The sequence below is a fragment of the Leptodactylus fuscus genome, chromosome 1 (assembly GCF_031893055.1).
Source record: "Leptodactylus fuscus isolate aLepFus1 chromosome 1, aLepFus1.hap2, whole genome shotgun sequence".
Lineage (NCBI taxonomy): Eukaryota > Metazoa > Chordata > Amphibia > Anura > Leptodactylidae > Leptodactylus > Leptodactylus fuscus.
In genome coordinates this window covers 257,912,856-257,934,927 of record NC_134265.1, presented here as the reverse complement: position 1 = coordinate 257,934,927, position 22,072 = coordinate 257,912,856, and the positions used below count along the sequence as shown (strand labels likewise).

The window sequence follows — 22,072 nt, the reverse complement described above, 5'->3', positions numbered from 1 at the left end:
TTTTTTTTTGCCCTTGGCAGGATTTGAACACCAGGACTCCAGCGCTGCAAGGCTGCAGTGCTAACCACTGAGCCACCGTGTGGCCCCCTATAATATTATATCTGAGCTGCTGCTGTGGCCCCTGTATGATCTATCTCTGTGCTGTAACACAATAATATCACAGTACAGGAATAATAATGAAAACAAATAATAGCGGAGCTGCTGCAACATTATTGTGTTACAGCACAGGCATACAGTGTTGGCCAAAAGTATTGGCACCCCTGCAATTCTGTCAGATAATATTCAGTTTCTTCCAGAAAATGATTGCAATCACAAACTCTTTGGTATTAATATCTTCATTTATTTTGCTTGCAATGAAAAAACACAAAAGAGAATGAAAAAAAAAAAAAAGTCAAATCATTGATCATTTTACACAAAACTCCAAAAATGGCCGGGGCAAAAGTATTGGCACCCTCAGCCTAATACTTGGTAGCACAACCTTTAGACAAAATAACTGCGAACAACTGCTTCCGGTAACCATCAATGAGTTTCTTACAATGCTTTGCTGGAATTTTAGACCATTCTTCTTTGGCAAACTGCTCCAGGTCCCTGAGATTTGAAGGGGGCCTTCTCCAAACTGCCATTTTGAGATCTCTCCACAGGTGTTCTATGGGATTCAGGTCTGGACTCATTGCTGGCCACTTTAGAAGTCTCCAGTGCTTTCTCTCAAACCATTTTCTAGTGCGTTTTGAAGTGTGTTTTAGGTCATTGTCCGGCTGGAAGACCCATGACCTCTGAGGGAGACCCAGCTTTCTCACACTGGGCCCTACATTATGCTGCAAAATTTGTTGATAGTCTTCAGACTTCATAATGCCATGCACACGGTCAAGCAGTCCAGTGCCAGAGGCAGCAAAGCAACACCAAAACATCAGGGAACCTCCGCCATGTTTGACTGTAGGGACCGTGTTCTTTTCTTTGAAGGCCTCTTTTTTTTCCTGTAAACTCTATGTTGATGTCTTTTCCCAAAAAGCTCTACTTTTGTCTCATCTGACCAGAGAACATTCTTTCAAAATGTTTTTGGCTTTCTCAGGTAAGTTTTGGCAAACTCCAGCCTGGCTTTTTAATGTCTCTGGGAAAGAAGTGGGGTCTTCCTGGGTATCCTACCATACAGTCCCCTTTCATTCAGATGCCGACGGATAGTACGGGTTGACACTGTTGTACCCTCAGACTGCAAGGCAGCTTGAACTTGTTTGGATGTTAGTCGAGGTTCTTTATCCACCATCCACACAATCTTGTGTTGAAATCTCTCGGCAATTTTTCTTGTCCGTCCACATCTAGGGAGGTTAGCCACAGTGCCATGGGCTTTAAACTTCTTGATGACACTGCGCACGGTAGACACAGGAACATTCAGGTCTTTGGAGATGGACTTGTAGCCTTGAGATTGCTCATGCTTCCTCACAATTTTGCATCTCAATTCATCAGACAGTTCTTTGGTCTTCTTTCTTTTCTCCATGCTCAATGTGGTACACACAAGGACAGAGGTTGAGTCAACTTTAATCCATTTCAACTGGCTGCAAGTGTGATTTAGTTAATTCCACCACCTGTTAGGTGTCTCAGGTAAGTAACAGGTGCTGTTAATTACACAAATTAGAGAAGCAACACATGGTTTTTCAAACAGTGCCAATACTTTTGTCCACCCCCTTTTTTATGTTTGGTGTGGAATTATATCCATTACTTTCCATTGAAGACAAATTAAATGAAGATAATAATACCAATGAATTTGAGATTGCAATTCTGTCAGATAATACTCATTTTCTTCCTGAAAATGATTGCAGAGTTGCCAATACTTTTGGCCAACACTGTAGATCATAATGGTGATGTGGCAGATAATAGAAGCAATGTTGGCTTCACTATGGTTTTACACAGCTGCCAATTTTTTTATTTTTTTTTTTTGCTTTTTTAATTGTAGACCATGGTGAGGAAAAAATAGTGTGACTTAGAAGGGCCAGTCATGTTAAAAAGGTTTTCTGGACAGAATTTTAAATTTTTTTTTCTTAAGAAAGGTGGGTGAGTGCTAGTAATGGGTTAATAAGTACACCCATATACCTTTAGCAGTGCTTGGAGTGATTTCTGAGTGTCTTTGGCAGCTACTACCATCTTCTGCCTTTATTTAATTGGTGTTCGCTTCCTGTGTAGCTGCTACACTAGTTCCTTCACACTCAGCCCCCCTCCTCTCCCTTTCCGTTACAAAACCCTCTGTCTCACTAGCCTAGCAGCTCTTACTTTCCCTGTCTCACTAAGTTAAGCGATCCCACCCATTATTAGCTCCCCCTGTCTCCCTAGCTAACTTACTCCACCTCCGCCCACTGCTAGAAGAAAGAAAGAGGGGAGTTGCTGTCCTGGACACAGGAAGGCTGGTATGTATTGATGGGGGAGGGGGGAGACTAATGGTGATATTTCGTTTCGGAAGTGGTGAAACTGAACATCACCAGATTATCAGAAAGTGTCCCTGGAGTGGTCACATGACCGCTCCATGGTTATGGGTAACTAGATTTTTTTTTTTAAATTGCAGTTAATTAAAAGTTAAGTGGGGGGAGGGAGCTTAGTTTAGCTATTAATTCTCTTTAAGTAAGGCTACATCTTTGTATACCTTAAAAAAAAAAAAAAAAGTATATTTTTATCCCTATGTGACTTTTCTAGGAATACAGAGTTTCAAGGTTGAATGAGTAAGCATATTTTGATTTTGCCGATTATAAGAATAAAAAACCCTAAACAGCCAGTAGTAGTGTCATCGTAATGTTTTCCCATGGACTATAAACAGACTCTGATCCTGTATGCTTTATTTTTATCAAAAGTGTTTATAGCCATGGGTAGAAGTTACCTCCATTTGTGCTTACATATAAAGCTGGTTGACAATAAAACCTACACAAAGTAAGGTCTAGTACTCTGTTCTTGTTCCAACTGTCCTTCTATTACCTTGTGTGGGATTCAATGTACAGTAGTAATGGATTATCAATCACAGTCAAGAATTTCCTGCCATTAAAAATGATTACTGACTTCCCACACACATCTTTGAACTTTATCTGCTCTGGCTGTGTTATCTTTCTGTTTACGTGGTGTTTTTCATTAGTAACTTTTTTTATTTTGCTGATTGTGATCCTTACTTTGTATGTGTAAGCTATTCCTGGCAAACAATTCAGCTGCTAAAAGTAGCAGAGTAAGAACAATTGGTTGGGATAGAGCTACAGAAAAAAAAAAGTTGCCTAAGAAGTTGAATAGATGAGGTACAAGAAGATGCGCTGGATACCAGAGAGGTGGTTTACTCCAAATAGGAGACCAAGTGTGTGTTTAAAGAGGATCTTTCACCACCTCTACAAAGCCCAGGTTTTTGCTTCGTCTAATAGCCACTGCTCTACTAATTCAGCGCAGCTGGAATTTTTTCTTCAGCCTCCAACATGCAAATCAATAAACACGATAAGGGGATATTCACACGGAGTAAAGTGGTGCTCATTCTGCCACGATAACTCACGGCAGAATCAGCGCTGATAAAAAGACACCCATTGAGTTCAATGGGTTCCGTCTTCCACACGGAACACATTGAACTCAATGGGAGTCTTTTTATCGGCGCTGATTCTGCCGTGAGTTATCGTGGCAGAAACAGACAAGGAATGTGATTCTGAGCAATGGCTCCCTCTGATTGGAACTATTAACGCTTGTCTGCTCCTGCCTGACAATACCCACCTGACAGTACAGAGACTAAGCAGCATATCGGGTACCAAAACCGCACTGATTGTTCAGGAATAGTGGAGACTAGAGGAAAAACACAGGTAGAAATCAAGACCATGTCAAAGACTAAATGAAATTCAATGCATAATCTTACCACCATTGTTATTTGCATTCCAAGGGTGCCTTCACACGGCGTAGTGCGCCGCTCCTTTAGACACGTATACTCGTGTCCGAGTGCGGCGCTTCAAAACAGAGCCCATTGATTTCAATGGGTGGCAATATACGCGCGCTACCCATTGTAATTAATCGGCGCTCGGATACGTGTCTAAAGTAGCGGCGCGCTACTCCGTGTGAAGGCACCCTTAGGCCTGGTTCACATCTGCGTTCGGTATTCTGTTTGGGGAGTCTACTTGGGGACCCTCCCGAATGGAATACCAAACGCATTGACAAGGGGTGAGCAATGAAAGCACACGGACCCCATAGACTATAATGTGGTCCTTGTGTTTTCCGCAAAGTGTCCGCATGGAACATGCGGAGAGAAAAGTACTTTACTTTCCTCTCTGTATGACTCGTGGAGACTGTATGGAAAACACAGAGACCACGTTATAGTCTATGGGGTCCATGTGCTTTCAGTGCTTACCGCTTGTCAGTGCATTCAGTATTACATTAGGGGGATCCCCAAGTGGACTTCCCGAACGGATTACCGAACGCGAATGTGAACCAGGCCTTATTAATATTAACACGCTGAAATTCACAGGAAGGAGAGAAGTGTTTTCCCCTGAAATGTTGCACACGTCAGGTGCTGTAAAGAGTATGGTGACATTTATTCTATTGCTGAATGCTAAAGAGGATTACTCTTTGTAGAGTAAGAAATATACAGGGTGTCTGGAAAGTAAGTACACAAAATGAAAGGGTGGACTTTAGCTGGTATATGAAGTGTTTTTTTTTATTAATGAACAAGTGATTAAACTGATTTCCCATTAAAGAGCTTTCTCTTCTTCATTTCTCCTTTCACATGGTGCAGCGAGGGATAGGAAACCGACATCTCGGTCTACCTGCAGAGCCACAAAGGTGCATTTCCAGTCACATGTTCATTAATATAAAAAAACAAAACACTTCATATACCAGCTAAAGTTCACCCTTTCATCTTGTGTACTTACTTTCTAGAAATCTTGTATTGTATCCTGTGTTGTTTCATATTCCTGTTCCTAATGTATATTAAAATGTTTATGCTTTGTGATAAAGGAGAGTTGATAATTATACAGGGTTAGGGTTAGGCAGGGAGGTATGGATGATTTGAAATAACAGTTACACACTAATTTTTCAATGAAACTCAAATTTTATTTTTTCAATGTGTAGCTTGGATGTTGCCATTATGAAAATCAGAGAAAAACAAAAGAAAAAAAGATATTAAAACATTGATTAGGTACGAAAAATGTTAACATCTATTAAATGGCGTCCGTTTTTGTCCATACACTCCTGTAGACGTTGTGAGAAGTTGTCCATACTCCTCTGAAGCATTTCACGTTGAACCACTCAAATTTCGTTGAAAGTTATTCACCCACTTCATTATCGTGTCAAACTTCGGAACACGACCATGACGGCCAACGTTGAAATGATTCCGGAAACGTCTCTGTGTTTGAATGACAGAACGGCCCGTTTCAATAGAGGTGTGGTACACAAACACACGATGCTCTATCGACCACGACTCCATTGCTACTAAAATGGCGGCTCCTGACGAGCAGATACCCCACTCTTTATCCACCAAGGTTATCCCCACCTTCCGCGGCGCCCCGTTCAAATCATCCATACCTCCCTGCCTAACCCTGTATAACCAGATAACTCTCCTCCCATAGGGAGATTACTCTCCAGACCCTTTAGACGAGCTTCACGCATTGTGAATTTGCAGTCCAGATTCAGCACAGCAGATCTGCAGCAATATACTGTATACTACAATACATGTGGATGGGGTTTTGGAAACCTCCATGTATGGTGGATTTCACCAAAACCAGAATAAAAGCCATGGTGTAGCAAACACGCTGCAGATGTATAAACCAATATGTCATGAGTTATCAAACGAGATGCTTCTAGGTAGACAGTGCTGTTTGTGGGTTCTTGCTCCTTATTAGTAGAGTGGAGTTGCACTCAAGCACACAATTTCTCCTATGTCTCAAACCGGATATTGGCTCATGGAATGATTGCTGCCTCCATGTATTGGCCCAGACTGTTGCGCTCTTATTTATTTTTCTTTTTATGGTTTTGTTTAAAATGATAAATAGATGCAAGATTCAGATATATAAAAGGCAAGGGATGCATTAATACAATTCATTGTTCTTGCTGTCTTACTTGCACATCACAAATCATGGTTTGATCCACACTTAGGGAACATATGAAGGATTGTTCTTTGTATTACAGTAATGACACAAGACATACCATTGCTTTTCCTGACACTTTTAAATAAATATAATGTCTTCAGAAACATCAGTTCCGAAAAGATCAAAGATGGACTAGTGAAAACAGAGCATATGTCATTCTGATTGTGTTATAATCATTGGAGGAAGTTTTGGTTTGCATTACCTAGATAGGATGTAATCTTGGAATGTTTTAACAGGAAAAGATATATACAGTGTTCTGGGCTATGAGCCAATCAATCATAAATGGAATGATAATATATGGAGGGGTGGGCCACAAGAAAAAGATGTGACAGAATAGAGACATTATAAGCAACGGTTCTGTCTGGTCTGCTTGTTGCTTTCGCCAATGTTGAATCTGCCCTGCATATGATCTATTCCAATATGATAAAGTCATAATATGTACCAGTTCTCCAGGTACCATCTATCTTTACTAGGGGACACAACAGAAAATTAATATTTGTTTTTATTTTAAATAGATTTCTGGAACGTTCTAGTAATGAAAATGTTTGATTTATTCTTATGTATTAGAATGCGTCCAAAGACATTTCTGTTAATATTATCAGCCTTATAAGTGTAATATATAATATATTAAAAACAACCATGCATTTTTATTTATTTATTTATTTATTTTTTTTGAGGATTGCACTTATACTCAAGCCCAGGACTTTCAAAATTCTCCCTATGAAATCTCAAGTACTGTAGAACTGATAGGATCCTGTTGGAGGTATATGGAGACAGTTCATGATGTCTAGCGTATAGTACATTTTTGCTCACAGTTCTACTTTTGATATACTGATGCAGTTTTTTGTTTGTTTTTTTTACTAAATTTCATGTGTTTACAACATCTTAAAAGTAATATCACAACATATTTACATACATCTACACGTAATATTTTTCTCTGAAATTCAGTTGTCCTATAAACTGCCAGCGTCCATCGACTCAAGGCCACAGAGTGTATTAAAAACTCAAAGTGGATCTGTCAGCTGATTTCTGGATAGATGATGGTCCCTAGTTCAGTTTGGCATTTGTACAATTATGTTAAATAGAATCTTCCTGTTTTATCAAAAATTCAACAGCACATGTTCAAGTAATTAATCATTTCTTATCCTCTATTTCTATTTCAAAAGCTGATCAGGCAGGGTTCCCCTGTCCCCTTTATGTGATTCCTATGGAATACTTAGCTATGGTCGTGTAAATTCTCTGGACAGTGCCTCAGTATAGGTTGGTAATAGAGGGCAAACCTCTCAAGATTCAATTCGGGTTCAGTTGGATTGGGACCAAGATTTGTTTTTGGGTCCAACAAGATTGGTATGAACCACACCTTAAATTGGCTTAAACATAGTGTATAACACTGGGATTTTAGAACTCTTATCTAATTTCTAGTTCTCTAAGGCAGACACAGCCGAAGATATATGAAATAATACAGCCATCCCTTACTTTCATCCTCGCTGGTATGCCTTATGATGCAGCCCAGAAAACTATCTCTCTCTCTCTTTCTCTCTCTCTCTCTCTCTCTCTCTCTCTCTCTCTCTCTCTCTCTCTCTATATATATATATATATATATGGTCTTCTGTTCATGTGGGATGCACTGAAGCCATGACGCTTTTAGGCCCGCTTTTAAACATTCTAGCAAATCCCATCCACACATATTCCGGAAAAATATGTGCAGCATATATGCTGTGATTCCCAAAACCGTCACGGTTTGTTGGTCACTGACTAACCAATAGCAGCGATTGGAAGGGGCTACTATTGGTTAGCATTATGGAGCTGTAGCAAGCTGCTGTCTGTGATGATTATTAATTTTTTTATTATTATTATTTATATAGCAGCATTAATTCCATGGTGCTTTACATTTGGGGGTTTACATACAATACACAAAATATACAAGTAGATATAATACTAACAGTGATCGGCTGGCAAAGTGGGGCAGAGGGCCCTGCCCGCGAGGGCTTACAATCTATGAGGGAAGGGAGGTAGAGACAGAAGGAGAGGGGAAGACTATTCAGATGGCAGTGCGGTGATAGTGTTATTGGAGGTTGTACGCCTTCCTGAATAGGTGAGTCTTCAGGGCCTTCTTGAAGCCTGTGATTGTGGGGTCAGTCTTATGTGTCGTGGTAAGGAGTTCCAGAGTATGGGGGATGCATGGGGGAAATCTTGGAGACTGTTGTGTGAGGAGCGGATGAGAGCAGAGCGGAGTAGGAGGTCATTGGAGGATCTGAGGTTACGTGTGGGCAGGTAGATGATCAAAAGCAACCCCACACATGAATGGCATGATGCATACTGGCATAATACAATACTCATGGTAGTGCTCACCTTTGTTTCTCTGGACAATCCTTCTTCCAAATGTCTCAAACAGTCTGTAGGGGGCTTCACCATAGAAAACAATTTTACTCTAGTCTTCTGCACTTCTTGGAAAGAAGTGGCTTCTAGAAGAATGATTGTCTCAAAAAGAAAAGATGAGCACTGCCATGGGTCCTGTGTCATGCCAGCAGTGCAAATCAGGGTTTCTGGCTAGAGCAAAGGCAAACACATTTATATAATACAAACCAAACCAGACAATACAATAAGTAGCATGAGTAGTAGTATGCCCAACTCAGATGCTAAATACCCACGTGATGAGTAATATATATGTGATCGCTGGGGGAAGGGTGCTTGCCATTTGGACATCAGCTGCTGCTTGCATGGCAACTTCATGCTTGGACACTATATTCAAACTCCTCACCATTTTATGCGCAGTGGGAAATAATTTTGTGGACATATTATGATGGTTTTATTTGATTAGAAATATTTGGACTAAGTATGGCAGCATTATTTGGATTCATTGTGATAGTATTAACAGTAATCCTTATGAGGGACAAACATCCTAAAACAGCGCTGTACATAGAGAGATTTCTCTGATATGAGCTATTTTGCTTACTTTTTCCCATGGAGTCTTTCCCGACGAGATTCTCTACAATAGGAAACAGTACTCCTCACTTCAAAATATACAACTGGTGTAGACTTTTTTAGCCCCTTCTCAATGTTTATGTTAATAGTACAGTGCATGTAGAGATGGTATACTTAGTTCCTTCACTGTTTTTCTCACTTTCCAGCTAAATTACCGCATATGATGGGTGACAGCACTCTTTATTAGTCTGCTGCATTGCTCCCTGGTCATTATGCACATTTTGCTAAGAGTAAATATCTCAATTTATCAATAGTTTTGTACCTTCGAGGGCTGGATTTCTAAGGATTTCTTTGTACAGTATGTCTGTTGGAATTATAGTAGTATGGTGAAAGTTATAAAATGGCATATCTTCTAAACTGCACGCATAGATTCTTTCTTATAGGGATATATTAATGCATGCCAGATTTGTTTTGAGGACCTTTCTGTTACTGTTCTTTTCATCTGAAACTGATTTTCACTTGTGGAAATTTCTGCAACAAGTTCTGCCACGTGTGAATACCTTACAGTACCCAGGAAATCCTTAAATATCTGAATAAGACCTCTATACATTTCAAGCTGAGATGCCCTCAATGCCACTTTCTAAACTCCATACCAGCTACCATTTCTGATCATCATGTTACCATCTTTAATATATTGATTATAAAAGAGAAACATCATATTGGCTTGGAGGTGGGACCTTTACCTGAAATATATTTATCGTGGACCCTAATAATATCATATATGAAATAAAATTTTAAGCACAAGCTTTTACATATAAAAGTTTCTAAGATCATGAAAAATTAATTCTAGCTGTACAGTATGTCCAACTCAATAGATGGATGTTGTTTGTGTATTTATGCAATAGTAATGTCCAATGTGCATTCTTATAAAATCTAACTATTTAGTCATGTACAGTCATGGCCGTAAGTGTTGGCACCTCTGAAATTTTTCCAGAAAATGAAGGATTTCTTCCACAAAATTATTGTAATTACATGTTTTGTTATACACGTTTATTTCCAGGTAAATTGGACATAATTTCATAAAAACTTCAAAATTGTGAGTAAATAACTTTATTTTAAGTATATGATGCTCATTCAAATTCAACTGTGACAAGTAACAGGTGTGGGCAATATAAAAATCACACCTGAAGCACCCTGGCAATGCGGCGTCTTCTGAAACCAATTCTTTGCACAGTTTTGGTCTCTGATGCCACTTATCGTTGGGGTCATCCCTTCCATCTTCAAATCTGCCATAATGGAGCCAGCTTCACTTTGCATTCCCAGGCTGAGGACTTAGCCCATTTCCTGGATGTCCCGGACCTGTCTCTCCCGGATTGGCTGGAGTTTCCGCTCCCGGCCCCTGCTCCGACAACTGGGCCCTCTTCTCCTCCATTACCACGTCAGGGGCGCCGTGCCATGGACTCCTCTGTGGCCCTTTCTGGACGTTCTGTATCCTTGCCCGCTGAATAGTCGCTGCTAGGTCCGCCGCGGCCTACTGCCCTTTTGTGCCTTTTGTTTATCTGGCTCTCCTGTTGATGTGAATATATTGTTGACATGATGGCTTTCTTCGTGCTGCTCTGTGTCTCTTTTGCCCTCTTTCTTTTTCTTTATTCTCTGCTAAGTTTTGTGCCCCGCAGGTGGGTGGCGTGGGCTTCGGTTCTCGCTGCTTGCTGGTGGTGTGTCTCGCCCCCCTCCTCTTCTTGGTCAGGTTGGGGTGCCCCATGTCCTGCTCTTCTCTGTTTCTTGCTGTGAGGCCGCTCTTTTGGTGGCTCTGCGGTGAAGTCTGCAGATGCACCTGTTGTCCCCACTCGTTAATGGTCGCTGGGTGCTCCGACTTGTCTGGGGCTCGGAGGTCCGTGAGCTTGAAGGTGCCTATGGTTTTGTTGTTGTTTCCTGACCTTGATCCCTTCATTCTCCCCTTTTCTTTTGATATGTTTTCTGCCGTTGTGGGAATGGGTAGTTTTGGTTTTTGATCTACCTCTCCCCCAGTTCGATAGGTTTGGCAGCTCTCTGAGCGTATACTGGGGTGTACCTTTGAGACCTGCGTTAGTGGGATTGTCCCATGGTTTGGTGTTTCCCGAGCCTGGGTTAGCTGGGCTCGGCTCTGGTTTGTTTCCCTAGCTTCCGTCTTTTTCTCCCCCCCCACCCATTTCCCTTCTCCCCTTGTTTAGCTTTTTGTGTCTTGTGTGTGTCCCTCCTAGGGCCGTTCGTTTTGCCTCTTCCTCATCCATGCGTTTCTCGTCCTGTTCCTTTCCCCTGCCTGACCCTAGTCCTTTCCTCCCTTACCCTCCCCCCCCCCACTTTTTTTGCTGCCGTCCATGCGCTCATAGCCTTTGTTCTTGTTCAGGGTCACGGTCTTAATGCCCTGAGGTGCTGTCCCGCTTTTCCTTCGTCTCAGTGGGGTGTGCGCGTCCACGTATCCTTTATTCTGTTCCGTGTTTTCAGAGTGTTTGAGCTTTTGTGCTATTGTCTTCCAGATCTCCTGCTTGGTATGGTCGTTGTTGCCTTGACTCTCAGTCTGGGGGGGCTGATGTACTGCTCACTCGCTCCGGTGCTTGGTAGCTCTTGGCGGCCTTCCTTGGCGCTTCAGGTAGACTTCTCTTCGTTAATGTCGCACTACCTTATCTCCTTCCCGTGCTCGCCTTGTAGCGTCTGATTACTGCTCGGGAGACTGGTGTGGAGGCCTGGCCCCTATAGTTTTTTCTCCTGGGTGCCCTTGGGTGCATGGACTTGGCTGGTTGTTGTGCTCTCTATGGTTGCTGGTTGCCTGGCCGGTGCGTGGAAGTTTTCCCTTTTCCCCTCTTTTTTCTTTCCTTTTCCCATGATTTGTACTTCCTGTCTTTGTCTGTGTTGTCCGCCCTTGTGTGCTCTCTTTTGTGTGTTTGGTGTTTTCCCTGTTTGCTTACAATTGTCCATTTGTGCATTTGGCGGTTAGGGTCCGAGATGTCTTGGCCTTTCTGCACATTTGTTCTGTTTGATCTTTTTTGGATTTACCTCTTTTTGTATATTCATAAATAAAGAATTTATAAAAAAAGAAAAAAAAAAATCACACCTGCAACCATATGAAAAGGAGAGAAGTTGACTCAACCTTTGCATTCTGTATATGTGTGTGCCACACTGAGCATGAGAACAGAAAGAGGTTACAAATCCTCTTCCAGAGATCTTGATGCTCCTTTGTTAGCAGTACACAACACAATGAAGAAGTTTACAACCCATAACACTGTAACTAATCTCCCTGGTGTAAGAGGGAGTAAAATGTTATGGCTCATTTCAGTGTAAAATGGCTTATATGCACATATGATATTAAGTTTTATACATGTAATCAAGTATATATACATACTATACATGTATCTTTGACATAAACTCCCTTTGACCTTTTGTTACACTATGGGGGTTGTGGGTCATTTGATTTGCTGACTTTATTTGCTAATGTTTGATGCTTCTTTTGTTTCGGGATGTCCTCAGCCATGTATCTATTTACCATTCTTGGGCCATTGAAGTGTATATTTACACTTTTGGTGTGCATTCACCTTCCATTGGTACAATGGAAATGTTTATTAATCTTTGAAGTGTTCCGTTGAAATGTCTAGTGAGGTGTTTATTAACCTCCCTTGGGACAACTGGAGTGTATATTCACCTTTCTTGGCACCAGAGTCCATTGTCCATAGTGTAGCTGAAGGGAGATGACTGGCTCTCTCATCTAACAAGGTATAAGAAGAGCTGACATGTGCTTATGAGGGAGCTTCAACCAGGGACAGAAAGAAGAAATCATAGCTGTGTCCAGATATTCCTGGTTTTTCATATTCCTGGGCCACAAAGGAGGTGGTCGGGGCTTCCTAGAGAACTGTGATTTGAACTATTTTCTTCACTGAAGCTAAGTACAATAAACTTTTCTACTTTTCTTTCCTTTTAATTGTATGACTCTTTCATTATACAGTAATTCCCTTATTAAAAATTATATTCATATGTGGATACACTTATTCATATTTGAGTTCACGTGGACGGAGGAGAAAAATTGATGAAGGGTTGCAACACAGGATAGTCTGGATGGTGGATAAGTAGCCCCAATCAAGATCTAAAGAAATTCTAGCTATCCTGCAGGCTGTGGGTGCATGAGTGTAAGTGTAAACTAACTGTCTATAGACATTTGAATGAAATGAAACACTATGGTAGGAGACCCAGGAGGACCCCACTGCTGACATAGAGACATAAAAAAGCTAGACTGTGCTCACTTAGGCAGCACATATACTAATAATGGAATGATACAGAGAAGATTAGATTGGCCCCTGCGCAAGGATGACACGCCAATTCATGGAGCCTTCCAAAATAAAATAAATAAATAAAAAAGCCTAGACTACAGTTTGTTAAAATTTACGCGAGTAAGCCAAAATCCTTCTGGGAAAACATATTGTGGACAGATGAGACCTAGATAGAGCTTTTTGGTAAAACACATTCTACTGTTTACCGAAAATGGAATGAGGCCTACAAAGAAAAGAACACAGTACCAATAGTCATATATGGTGGAGGTTCAAAGATGTTTTGGGGCTGTTTTGGTGCCTTGACTGTGTACAGTGCATCATGAAATCTGAAAATTACCAAAAGATTTTGGGTTTGCAATGTAGGGCCTAGTGTCAGAAAGCTAGATTTGCTTCCTAGGTCATGAGTCTTCCAGCAGGACAATGACCCCAAATATACTTCAAAAGCAGTAATGGATTAAAACAAAGCACTGGAGTATCCTGAAGTGGCCAACAATGAGTCCAAATCCCATTGAACACTTGCAGAGAGATCTTCAAATTGCAGTTGGGAGAAGGCGGCCTTCAAATATGAGAGACCTGGAGCAGTTTACAAAACAAGAGTGGTCCAAAATTCCCGTTGAGAGGTGTAAGAAGCTTGTTTATGATTATAAGTAGCGATAGATTTCAGTTATTTTTTCTAAAGAGAGTAACCAAATATTTTTTTTTCAGTTTTTTTGTATTGTTCTAATACACACAGCCAAAATAAGCAGGTGTATTTGAAGCCCACAAGAGGGAAGCAACAACATATGAAATGAAAAATAAGCAGAGTTGTGCTGACATCTTCTACAATACTTTTGATCTTCTTTTGTCTTTTCACCTACCTGAGATGAAATTGTGTCTAACTTGAGAGATTGACCCAAAAGGTTGCAGAATTGAATAAAGACATCATGGACCATGACTTAAGTTATTGCAAAAATAAAGTAAAATAACACATGGTTGAGTATGAGACACCAATGTACTAAGTATGGATGCCAAATCAAGCAGGTAGATGCTTGAGCTGCTTAAAGATGTTCCAATCCAATAAATTAGTGTTACCATTTATTGAGTTAAGCGAGGAGAAGGTGCAAGAGCAGAAGTGACCTAGTTGCTCTCCCAGCATGATCCATTGAAGTTGCATGTGTGTGCTAGCAGGATTATTCTTGGAAACTGGATTAGGACTGGAATAGGGACCCTGTTTTAAATATCCATTGAGAAATTGCAATAATTTTCTGGGAGAAATACTTAATTTTCTGGAAAATTTTCAGGGGTGCCAGCACTCACGGTCATGATTGTATATTATTCTTTAAAGAAGTCCGTCAAACATACTTGAGCACCATAAAAATTCATCACATTCGTCACAAATGTTAGCGGAGTAGGTTCGATAGCTTAAGGCATTTGGTAAACAGAAAAAGGTGAATAGAAGCAGTAAATATATTTCTAGCAAATAATAAAATACCTTTAGAACACATGCTGACCTGATGTATTGGAATGCTGTTCCTTTCATACAGTAATAAATCTAATCCAAACCATTGGATATAACAAATAAACTGAACACGAATATATGTTGCCAAGATTGGATTTAAATTGCTATTAAACTTGAGAACCTGGACATATTTTCATAATTTATTTCTTTAAAAAGAACTTTCTGAAAGTTCATGCTACCTTTAATCTAATCGAAAACAGCAATTATGACGTCGATAAAAAAAATTCACAGAAAGCCTTACACTTTCTCACAGATATGTATTCTTATGCGAATAGAACTTACCCATTGCATGATGATACAGCATACAGTACTCTATGTATATACCAGAGAGGGAGATGAATTAAGCCAGCACCAAATTCTTCTTGGTGAGGCTTACTTACTATGAGAATAGAGAAACCCAAAATGACCAATTTTTCTTTAAGCTAGCTGTTGTGTTTGGAAAGACACATGAAATCATCGGCAGATCCTATGGGTTTTCCAAGATTAGAAAATGACTACTTTCATTAGTAGGAGGTGTTATTGCAGGTAAGCTCCGCTGAATGAATACTGTTGTACAGCAATACCAACCCCTGGACAGGTGTAGCTATGGTTTGGAAAGAGAGCAGCCATCTTTTTCTAATACTGGACCACCCCTCTGGGTAGCATCAAGCTATTCATGTGAATAACCATCACAAATTCTAGGTTGTCAGCAGATCTCTGTCAATTGTCTGCAGATAAATGTCTTGATAAAGGACTTAAGTATTCTAAATATAAAAGTAGGATGAGTAGTATTTACTGGTGCAAATAAAATGGTAACAATAATTTTTAGATATGGACAATCAATCAACAATAAGCCAAGTAGCTTAAGACAAAAGTTGAAATGAAGAAATGGATGGATATAAATGCTGAGCCATACAGTATGTCTGTGAACCCCAGCAAGAAGATATTCTGGAGATAAATTGGGGGGAATTCATCAATCCTTCTATATCAGTTTTCTGTCATAGAGAGGTGATATTGTGACTCATATTTGGCGCAAGACCCTTTCTTGTACTGAACGTGCACCACAATCCATTGTTCCATTTTTCACCACATTGACTGAACCTGGGTGGAGTGGGGATATCTTGGCCAAGCAGATTCCTAACTGGTGTAGATTTTCAATCTGGTGCAGGGATATCCAACTGATTTATGAAGAGGCAAGCGGGGGCCTTTTTTTAACACTGGCAAACGAAGTGCCCAATGTCCCGAAAATATCATGACATGAGATATACCTTCCTGAGTGCTGGACCCGCATGTGGAATCACCATTAACATTCTTTACTGTAACATAACAAGTATATGTGGATATAAATAGAAACCCTCTACTAATCATGATTAGCAGTTCATTTTGAACAATTTGGTCTCTTTTTCTACAACTTTGTGCAAAAAAAATCCATCTTCTGGAAAATAAATGATTGCTGAAATGGGATATGATGTTTCAGCTCAGATCACACATGAAAAAAGAAAGAACGCTCCACACAACATTAGATTGATGCTTTAGATCTCTACCTTAGGCTGCTCTGCTCTCTTTGAATATAATTAAACATAGATTTGTTATCTGGAAAATGAATTTATGTTATAACTGAGATGTTTCCCAACTTACCAAGAAATAACTCAACAAACATAGTTAAGATACTTATTAGTTTAGAATTGTGTGTGCTCCTGAATTTTGTCTTATTGTTCACCAAAATCGTTCACATCTTATAGAAATAATAATTGAATGAGTTGAATAGGCAGAAAAGAAAACATGTTTTTGACACCCTGAGTAGTTTTTAAATGGGTATGACAAGTGGCGTACTTTAGGGCTAAAATTGTGCCACATCATTCCAAACAACATGAATCACTGAGATAAGTTTTCCCCATTTTCAGACTGCTTAACATTATGCTAAAGTTTAGACATGTGTAAGGGAATTGCTAGTTGTGCAATTCCCTAATGCTGCTGCTGGAACAATGGAAGAAGGGAGACAGAGACAGTGAATCCTAAACTTGACCCACCCCCTGTCCCTGCCTACTTGCCTCACTGCTCTAGTCAGCAGAGGACAACTTGGCGGCAAAGCCCTTCCTAGATATATGTGATGAAACAGAATGCAGACAAGACTAACAACACAGAAGAGGAATCAGCAAGTCAAAGGTCAAAGCCAGAGAGACAAAGCAGCACAAAATCATAATCCAAAGAATAGCCACAAGGGGAACCAAAGATCAGAGGTCAGTAATACAATAGAAAAAGAAGTAGGAAGCGAGCAAGGACAAAGTCACAAGACAGAGTCAAAATAGCCAGCAAACCTGTGTGGGCTGATGACCTGTATATAGGAAGCCCAGGACCTGTACCAGACTAGATTGGTAGACAGGCTGTCAATCACACAAGCAAGGCTAAGATTAACTATTAGAAGGAAAGAGGGAAATGGGTGTGGTGGAAATTCAGTTACAGAGAAGAGCAAATAGAGCAGTGTTCACAATGAGCAACAAAAAACTCTAGAAAGGAATGAAACAGAATACGCCTCCTGCACCACAGTGTGAAAGTGGAGGATGGCGCAGAGACCTGATCAGGCAGAGACATTACAACAGGATTGTAAAACTGCCTCATGGTGTTCATCCACAGTAAGATGCAGGTCCTCATGATGATTTGTGTATTTAGCCAGAGTGTGCCTCAGTGAATCCCCCGGTGGGCCCTGGCTCTGGTATGTCATGCTGGACTGGTGTGCCGAAAGGTCCCCAGTACTGCATGCGTGTCTGGTATGATTTTGATATTTTCCATCATTTCATACAGCTTGGTTATGTCACTTAGGTATTGTTTTGGTATTCCTCTGTTTTACGCATTCATTTTTGGGAGATGATATGCAACCTAAGTCAAGCCCTCCAGCTGTCTTTGTGTTGAACTCTTTATCATAAATCACTCACAACTGAGTACAATTACTTGTATAGTAGGAGATCCCTGAATATTATAATGTGCTGACTGAGTTTCCACGGCTGGAATTTAAACTGCGGCACTTTTATGGAAACCTAAGAGTTAAATTAATTTAAATGCCTCATTTCACACTAAAATAACCCTTTGGTCTTTTGATCTACAATACTGAAGATTGGAATTAATATACAGACATATATTGTATGTTTGAGCTATATTGTTTATACCCAGATGCCTAAAAACTTATATAGAGCAAATGTTTCTAACAGCTGGGAATTTGCTACAGTTGTACCCAGTCTAGGCAATCTCCTGTAAGATAAACAGCCTGGACTCCTGCATGATACATTAACCACACTTATATACTGTACTTATATACCATAGGTCAAGATCTTGCTGCTAGTGCCTCCAATGTTGTAAATGGTGCTGGTGTCAATTTTTGTTACTTGCAAGAAGCCTATAGAAGGCCTTTAAGTATAACATGTTCTTGTGACATATATACCTTGGTTCATCAGTACAACATTTTTGCTTATGAAGATGCCTGAACTGCATCCCACAGTTTATAATAAATGCATGTATGTCTCAGAAGGACCTGTGTTCTAATTATTGGTGGTCTTATCTCTCCTTCTCATAATATTTACTGAAATATCACATTGACTATTTAAAAGGGGTGGTCATATTTTTTTTATAGCCTATCCTTATAGTACAGAGATTTAACCCTTAAGTACTATCATGGTGTCTATCATACACCACTACCATAGACACATCATTATGACAGAAACCATGATAGTACTTAAGGGCTAAAAGGAGTCTATCATTGCCCCCAGCTACTTTAAACTGCTCCCATAGTGCTGTGATTTGATCCTTCCAGTGTCAGTTGATGCCACACGGCCCAGGGGGAGGAGCTAAATTCAGGATGGGCGTATTTAGTGATGAAGCAGCAGTGCTCAGTAATAGAAGAAAACTCCCCCTGTGGTCTAAGATCCTCATTTGAATAAAGAATAAAAGTGCTTTTTCTCCCCATCGCTGGGGCTCTGAAACTTAAGAAAGGTATGGTTGTTATTCTGCTAACACCATCTACAGCATTATGGGAGCGGTTTAAAGTAACTTGGCGCAGTGATAGACTCTCTTTAATGCATCCCAAACAAGTGATCATTCAGCGGTTGGCTGTTGCCTCACACCAATTTTGGCTTAACCTAAGGACAGGCCGTACAATACAAAATTATGGCAAAGTCTTCAAATGTAAAGGATGTGATGGTTGCTGCATTTAACAAAAGTGTTTTTTTTATTTTTTTTTTATTGAAATGAGGTGTAATGAACACTGTAAAAAATTATAAGTAAAAACAGTGGAAGAATATTTTCCCGCAACTTGCAAAAGAACAAGGCCTGTTATAGTCACTGTACAGTCCTGCATAGACTCACTGCAGTAAATGCAGTGATCCAGCGAATGCTGCTGTTTTCTTGTTCTTCTTATCAATATGACTTCCCTGTGGTTAGATTACTACTAATCACAACCTAGTAGTCTATCCTGAGTATGGTTCATCAAATAAAAATCTCAGAAAATCCTCTTGAAGTCATCTGACTGAACCCATGCTGCTTAGGAATATACGATATGATATAACAAATGGAAATTACTGAGCAGGTACCCACTAATGGCCCCCAAATGTAGTGTCCAAAGGGAGCGTTGAGGTCTTAGTGCTCTATGCCAATAAAGACGCCGGAGCTCTCTCAGCCAATCATGTAGTCAGGAAGCATCTGTGTAAACCATTCATTCCATGTGAACCTTTGAGAGTCCATTTAGGCTGCCATTTCTTATGGAATCTTATATATGCCTTAACAACATCAGACAACAGATGCCCTTTAAACTCTAAAGAATAAGTATACATTGGGATATTAAAAAAATGTGCTGCTTTAGCTTTGAAATAGCAATGAAAATAAATTCACAGAAAAAACACCTATAAAAGTACTTTTATACCTCTACATATGTGCAATAAAACACATAAAATATACTCCAAAGGCCTGTCCTTGATTTACAGGTTTCTTAAAATGTTCTTGAAGTCTAAATTTGTCATAGTAATCCCAGAGATATTCACATAGGATTCACTACTGTATCATTTATTAGAACATATATACATTTCATTTCTACTTATGCTTACTGGTTAATGCGGCCATTGATCCCAGCTAGGTACAAGTAACAATTACTCACTCTAGTACTGGACTAAGGGCAATTGAGATAAAACTTCACTCATCCTCAGTCTTTTCTGGCTAATATACTTTGTGGTACAGTCGTATTATTTGGACACATGTGGAAGTAATAACAAAGACCCTGTCTCTACCTAAAATTGTTACAATCTGTCCTGTATCTAAATGACCTTGCGCTTCCCTCAAATCATTCCACTCCCTCTGATGTTTCCTGAACTTATCGTCCCTTTATATTTTTTTTTTTAACTGTTAGACTGACCTATTATGGAAAAAAGAAAACTATTGTAATGTACTTATATAAGCAGATGTGTTTTATACATGTTGTAATAGGCAGAGTTTGTACAGTGTTTTCATTGAAAACAATGGAATATAAAAAGTACTGCAATAATTGCATACATTTATGTTTAAATGATCACTACCATTTCAGACAACTTATTGTCATTTAATAGAGAATGTGCTTTTGGACCAAAATGTAATGCACTTTAATTAAAAATGTTGCTGTTTTCTGTCTGAAAAAAAATCGACACTAGGTGCCTCCCTTTGTAGCTAAATAGCAGTTCATTCCCTGTTACTAAGGAATTCCTCTCCATAGATATTACTAAAAAGCAAGATGTTGAGGGGCGAGGCTTACTATAGAACTGTGAGGATGCATCTTTCCTTAATTCCTTCACACAGGCACACATTTGTTAACCCATGGGGTGCACCAAACAGGTCCAGGGAAGAGGTCCCTTCTGGGGGCAGAGGCTCTCTTTCACTTTCACCTGCGCCTTCCAAAGGCAATATTCAAGATTACTTTGTCCACCAGGAGCCAGACGACCATGCGCATGGCTCCCCAAATGGCCGCCACAGTCCAGAGATCTGCAGCCTGAAGCACCTCTACCTGACAGCACAATCCACAGGGGAAGTCCTGCTCCTGCCCTGCAGTCTCTGGGGATTCAAGGGAAGTCAGCAGCACTCCAGTCCTTGCCTGCTTCACACTCTCAAGGCATCAGCCTCTTGAAGTGCGGAAGACCAAAGAGGCCCATTACTGTTTATGCTCTGTACCTGGCTATGCCTGTGCTTTTTAGCTCACAGTAAAGAACTTGGATTTGTCTGGACTGGAGTGTCACTACTTTTCTTCTTTTGTTTGGATTTATATAATACACATCAGTGCTCCACACGAATTAGAATGCTCTCCAGCTCCCCACTGTATAATGCTCCACATAGTGTGTAATGCTCCACAGTGGCCCCACCCAGTATAACTTACTTCCCTTATCTTTTATTTAATAATAAGATAAAAGAGTATCAAAACATGTTTCCAATAGCCAAAAAACACCAGTGGATCTATGTCATTGGTCACAATGCACACCTGGACTGATGCCGGCATCAGTGCGGTCTCGTGTGGTCACACTCATTTGTGATTAGGGTATTAACCCATGGTGTATTACAGCTCATTGGCCCCTGATGACTCATAGTGTTGAAGAAACGCAGCGTTGGGCTATTTATAGATCAGACTATTTAGTTACATGTCTTTTGATAGATAAACAGCAGACGGTTTAGTGCCACTCACTAAGCACCTTCAGACTTGCCAGATCCCGTTGGCGTGGCATTAGGCCAGTAATCTCGGGGGAGACAAGTACTGGAGGGCTTTAAAGCACACAAGTGAGTTGGACACAATTTTGAATCGTGCTGTTTGTCTATTAGGCATGCTTTCTATGGTTGAGGGAGGCAGAGAAACAATTAGTAATTGTGCTTTAGCCAACAAAATCACTACACCCTCATACCTTGCATCTTTTTATTATCTTTTGACCACAATAGTAGTTTTATATCACAATCAGTTTTACGATTGATTGGTACACATGGATAAGTCCAGGACATAGATCCACTGGTGTTTTTTGGCTATTGGAAACACGTTTTGATACACTTTTTTATTATTATTAAATAAAAGTTATATTTTATATTTTTTCTTTCTAGATATTCCCTCAGTGAATCTACTAGTTATCTAGATTAACATATATTTTGCACACAGTGAATACTTCCCTTAGCCCCCCATAGTGGCTCCTTTATGAACCCATGAGCAATAAGCCCACAAAGTTATCTTTCTTCCACCAAACATTACATTCTACATTGCGCAATGCATTCAGGCAGATAATGTTCTCCACACTCCTGGAATTTGA

General features: G+C 40.1%; 1 protein-coding gene and 1 non-coding gene across 2 annotated transcripts in view; both read left to right on the top strand.

The window, feature by feature from the left end:
- Window positions 1–22,072, top strand: part of PAPSS1 (3'-phosphoadenosine 5'-phosphosulfate synthase 1) — a 287,445-nt gene that overhangs the window by 62,181 nt on the left and 203,192 nt on the right. The window lies entirely within an intron of this gene.
- On the top strand, window positions 13,269–13,375 carry LOC142190913 (U6 spliceosomal RNA). Its single transcript, XR_012714559.1, has one exon. It is a non-coding gene; the product is annotated as a U6 spliceosomal RNA (small nuclear RNA).